Genomic DNA, 6,208 nt, shown 5'->3' with positions numbered 1-6,208 from the left:
GCGTCACCATCCGCTCCTGGGGTACAGAGGACAATGACACCGGGAATGCAGTGCAGGCACCCCTACTTGACTGCCCTCGATGAGTCAAGGGACAGTAGCTGGAAGTCATCGTTTTCTAAAGAAGTGCAATGGGCTCATTCAATGTGAGGAGGGAATTGAAGCCAGTTCTCCTCACCCATTGCATTTTCAAATCTCCAGGATGTTGGCCAAATGGCATAGGTTTTATCATTTTTCATGGAGCACAGATTAGAAAACTTCAAATCAATTTTGTATTTCCACTCCTCAGGGATTCTCAAAAAGCCAATTCTGTTCCAATATCTAAATAGAAAGTGGTGAATTGTCAATAAGCAGAGACTTAGAGACCTTTACGATAATTCTTTTTTTTTTCTTTTCACAGAAGTGAATGGAAAACAAACCACAATATTTTCAAGCACTACTCATTTATCAATATGTATAATTTACCATCCAAGTGCTTCTTCAAAAGTAATAAATAACACATTAAATTTACATGGAGTTTTCTCCTAGTTCTTGGATTTAAACACCAAACGTTTAATTCTTGTTTAATTCTGAAGACAAATAAACATTGTTTCACTTAATTTTACAGTATTTACTCTGAAACAAGTTATATTTGAAAATCAAATGAACAAAGAACATCCCACTTGGAACCAACACAGTCATTACAAAAAAAGTCATTCGATGCTCAAAGATGGATTTGCCTGGTAATTTCTGCTTTAATTGTCACTAGAGTTTGATGGTTAGAAACTTTGGTTGTGGTGAAAATCCTAGATGACTGTGAATTAATTACCTCAAAACTAAGTACCACAGCATTTATTCCTCATGTGCATATTTTTATACCTATAGCATTTCAAGATGAAACAACAAAATAGAAGTTTAAAATTGTATGTGATCTTGTTTCTGGTGCATTCTTTAGTGAGAATGGTTCATCCAGCCTTTAGGAAGGAGCTACACTATTTGGGACCTAAGGGGTTCATTTGGTCAGGGCATTGGTGACAGCAGAAGAGGAAAGAAGCGATGCTGGAAGCAGTCTCCCCTCTGCCTCTAGCCTGCCCTGCTAACATCGGCAATTCAATTCATGCATTCCTGAACGTGTCCTTCCCTCTTCCTGGGGCCTCCCTGCCTCTGCCTGCCTCCTGTAAACTCAACATCTATCACCTACTTTGCAAAGCCTTCACTGACTCCTAGACCAAGCTGGGGGCTTTGTCTGCCGTGGCCCTATTGAACTTGGACCTGCCATCATTGTAGCAATTAGCACACTAATACCCTTGTGCCTGCATGCTCTTCCTAAGAGAGTATAAACAAGGCAGGCACTCACCAGAGTGTCTGTCACAGTTAGTTAGCTGTGCAGTAAATACTTGCTGCCTCAATGGAATAATGGACAAACAAGGTCAAGAGAAGGTGTGGTTAGAAACACCAAGAGGCTATGGTCAACTGTCAGGCGGCTGCACGGGGGGAGGCAAAGCTTGTCCCTCCCGTCCCTCCAAGCACCAAGCCTTCCCCAGCAGACAGGTGTGCTCTTTTCTTTGGTAAACACAATAGATGTCACTGCTGGATAAATGAGAAATGGAAGTCTGAACTTCCGTCTTGGCCCTCTCATCTTCTTCCCTTTCATCCTACCTCTGTCCTCTCGTCCTCTCCTTTCCTTACCTCCCCTCACTGGCTTCCTGCTTCTCCTGTGTCCTTCTATCATGTCCCGCCTCGATTCCCTGCTGCTCCTCGTGTCTTGTCTCCCATCCACATCCGCGGTATCCAGGACCCTTTCTCAAGTGTCCATAAATGCCAGGCCTGCTCCTCTCCGGACACTTGAGGTCCATGTTCCCCTTTCTAGTTATCCTTGTTAGTTAAAAAATTAAAACTCTGTGAGGAGTCCCAAGATGTACACACAGAGCCAATCTATATGTGTACCTGTAGATAGGTGCATATCTGTTTGAATACAATTATGTGTATATACATATACATATATACACATGCAACTGACATTCGCAAGTCCTGGTATAAAATTTCAATTTTTCTGGCTGCTATAAAATGTACCAGTTTTAAAACTGCATTTTTGCTTGCAAACTTATAAATATGTATAAACCCCATTATAAATAAATTGTAGCTGGCAGATGGCATTTTATCTGCCAGCAATAATCGAATGGAGTTATAAATGCTTATTAATCTTCCACTTTTAAACTCACAGCATGGGCCCTGGGATCTATGACATGAAGTGTTATAAAAACATAATTTTAAATTAGAGAAGGTGGAAAGTCATCAATGGGAGACCCGTGAGGGCTGGTGACCCACACTCATCAGTGGTTCTCAAAGCGTAGACTCCTGACTAGCAGCACCTTACAATTTATTTGAAATGCAAATTCACAGGCCCCACTCCAAATACACTGAGTCAGAAACACTGGAGGTGAGGCCCTGCAATCTGTGTTTGAACAAGCCTTCCAGGTGGTTCTATGCCTGCCTTCTTAGCGCCATCTGCTCATCTCAAACACCTGTGTCTCTGCCACAAGCTTCCCGCTCAGGTGTGCACAGGACAAGCCAGAGTGTGGTTGTGCCAGAAGCAACCTTGAACCACTGATGGGTTTGGTGGATGATATCCCAACTTCCCATAACTCCATTGGGTCAGCCCCAGGTGTGTTCAGTGCTGTCTCCCAGGGTTCGCCAGTGGGATCAGCTCCAGTTGCCCACGTCACAACAACTTGCTAGATAACACACTGTTTATCAGCTTCCTTCCCTTCCTTACTCCTGGGATCAGTGCCCAAATAAACTGCACACATGCAAATCCTATCTCAGGATCTGAAGAACTCAAACTAAGAGGAAGTGGAAACATTTCCTCTTCCATTCGAGTGACTCCCAGCTTTATGCTTTTTATGATGGAGCATAAACAAATCAAGGAGCGAAGAGCTCTTGCCATTTTTCATAGGGGTGAGCTTTATGGATAAGTCTCAAAGGGCCTTAATAAACCTTGCACTCAACCCTCGATTCAGCCACTAGCATCATGACCCTCCAGAAAGTCACCTGGCTTCAGTTTCCTCATCTGAAGTATGGGGCCCTTCAGCTGGGTCAGTCTAGGAAGGTTCCCGTTATCCCGTATGAAGCAGTGACAGTTTTAAGTTTGCAATACGTTCCATTTCATCTTTCTTAGGATTTGCTTTACAAGCTCCGTTGAAGAGCCAGATTTTCATCCTGAAACCTGGTAGAAAGGTTTGTCTGCATCCTGCAATGACATGTTGGCAAATTTGCCACAATTTCCTTTCCATTTCCAGTAAGGTGGTCACCCTTTCACAGAGAGGTATTTGTGGCTGGATATAAGCCAGCCAGACCTGGGCCAATGAGACAGAACGGGTGTGCATGTTTGTGAATGACGAATCCCAGGGGGCAGCCATTCTTCCTGCCTTACACCTACACGCTCGACCCTCCGACCACTCTCATGACCTTCAGCCCTTCTGTGTGGGTGGCCCACCAAGGCTTGGAAAGTCCAGTCATGACCACGAGACCCTGCATGTGCTGCAGCCCAGCTGACCCACGGCAATGTTCAGCCCTTCTGTGTGGGTGGCCCACCAAGGCTTGGAAAGTCCAGTCATGACCATGAGGCCCTGCGTGTGCTGCAGCCCAGCTGACCCACGGCCTCTGCTTCCTACCTGCCCCTCCAGCAGGCAGGAAATGGGCGACTGGTCTCCACACACAGTAACAGATTCAGGACCAGCTAAGGACCAGGACGAGAGCTTTAAAGCATTATTTTTATAAAGAACCTACCCAAGCTTCCAACGCTACCTGAAAGAAGCATTCTATTCAGGAGCCAGGGCCACCTTCAGGACCCTAGGAAGGGGGAAGAGGCAGGAGACATGTGTCCACTGAGGCCTGAGCACTAGGGCCCTCCTGGGAGTCATGGAAAAGTGCCCACTTTTACCCTAGGCTTGTTCTTCTTTCTAAGCTGGCCCTTTACCTCCTCACAATGGTGTGTCCCTTTCTAGCTTCATTCTAAATTTTTCATGACCTCACCTTCTCCACCGGAGGATCCTCAGAAACACCATATGTACCTATTGGCCTTTGTCTAGCCCCCAACCCCTCCCCCCTGCCACCTTCCGAAAAGACCTTAAGTAAAATTGTTGCTGTAATGACTTAGGGGTGGCAGCTGAGCAGACACCCAGTCATCTGGCCCCTCTAATATAAAAGGCCAAGAAAGTGCTAAGTTGAGCATAGTATTTTGGACTAGGACTTGTTTGAATGCTTTATCAGACTGCCCACCTGATTCCACAGGAGCAATGCAAGCGTAGCCTTGATAGCCGAGAGCCAAGGCTGGTTTAAGCCAGCAATGAACAGCCCCATAGAAGGCCTGGCAAGCTGCTCGGCAGAACTAGGGTGCAATTTTAAGAACAACCTTAATTCATGCAGAGTAGTGCGCATGGGAGGTCCCTGGGTGGCACAAATGATTTGAACTCAGCACAGATGATCTGAATTGCCAAAACACTGGCAATTCAAATCTACCCAGCAGTGCCGCAGAAGGAAGGCCTGGTAATCTACTTCCATAAAATTTAAAAATAAAACTGTTGCCATTGAGTCATTCCCGACTCATGGCAACCCCACATGTTATAAAGTTCCTCCATAGGGTTTTCTTGGCTGGACAGAAGGAGCCTGGTGGCACACTGGTTAAGTGCTCGGCTGTTAACTGAAAGGTCAGCAGAGTGAACCCACCAGCTGCTCCGCAGGGGAAGGATGTGGCAGTCTGCTTCCATAAAGATTTACGATCTTGGAAAGCCAATGGGGGCAGTTCTACTCTGTCCGCAGAGCTGGTATGAGTCAGAATTGACTCGACAGCAACGGGTTTTTAATCTTAAGAGAAGCAGATCACCAGGCCTCTCTTCCACAGTACTGCTGGGGGTTTGTAGCCGAGCACAACCTGTGCCGCCTAGAGACCTTCCGTAAGATTCCAGCCATTGGAAGCCCCGTGGAGTGCTGCTCTGCTCTGACATGCATGGGGCCCCCAGGAGTCAGAGTCGACTAGACAGCAGTGGGTTTTGTAGGCCTGGAAAGGAGAGTAGGCCTCCAGGGCAACTCAGCGAGAGCAGAGACGGGCCATTTTAGGAACGCTGAGCCCGTCCACTTGTGCTCCAGGCAGACACAGAGGCTGGCATTGCGTGGCAAGGTGGCCCCACAAGAGGGGCAGCAGCCCCGGGCAGACTCAGAGAGTCCAGGGTGAGCCGGTGTAGCAGCGCAGAGCAAGCCCAGCAGAGCCCTGGAGTCAGGGCCCTGGAGCCCAGGGGCAGGTGCTGCTCTGCCTGGTTGCTCAGCAGCCCTTCCACGCCCAGACAGACATGCAGTCTCATAAATCAGGGAAGAGGGGCCCAGGCTGGGTGGAGGGTAAGCCCCATCTCCTCTGTCTCTGCATTCTGAGCTGCAAGCACAGGGCTGGGCCGGCAGCAGCTCAGGAAATGCTGAGTGAGTGAAGGGCTGAGCCCTCGCTTCAGAGAGCTGACCCTGTGGCCTGGGACAGGTTGTAATGCCCACTGAGCCTCATTTTCTCCCTCTGTGAAGCGAGGAGTATAGTAATACCCCATCACATGGATGTTTGAAGGAAGAGATGAGCTGGCTTCTGCGGGCTCTATGGCACTTTCCAAAGGAAAGGGATGAACAATTGAAAAATCGCTGCCATCTGCCATGCCTGAAATCTGCTTCAATGGCTAAAAAGGAGTGCCAGTTTTCTCACTGGCACCATTTCGTTGTAAGTAATCTTGTAATCTGAGATTAGAAATATACGTTTTGAATTACTACGGAAAAGAAAAAAATTGACCCCCGATACTTGTACTTTTCTAAATTGATTCCCACATAAGAGTTACGTGTGTATGTATATACACACATGCACGTAGACCACCACTGAGACAGACAGTGCCTCCAAGGAGCGGGTTACTAAAACTATGGATTTCCACGGCATAAGTGCCCCAAGACCATAAAGAAAGCAGGCCAAATCTCAAGGTGTTCATGGTTCTTAAAATTTTCCCACTTTGCTCTTGCCCCTTAATATTTGCATTTTGGCCTTGCTCAAGTGCAGTGTGCAAGGATGTCAGAAAAAGTCATTTTATACACTCCTATCTAGGGGCCACTCACATGCAGGAGAATCACCCCTCCCCGGGAAGTCAAGCCTTCACATATGTCTGCAGGCCACAGCCTCCTAGAGCCTGGGGCACAGAGCGGTCCTGAC

This window comes from Elephas maximus, chromosome 9, assembly GCF_024166365.1.
Source record: "Elephas maximus indicus isolate mEleMax1 chromosome 9, mEleMax1 primary haplotype, whole genome shotgun sequence".
Classification (NCBI taxonomy): domain Eukaryota; kingdom Metazoa; phylum Chordata; class Mammalia; order Proboscidea; family Elephantidae; genus Elephas; species Elephas maximus.
Note: the sequence above shows the minus strand (reverse complement) of the source record.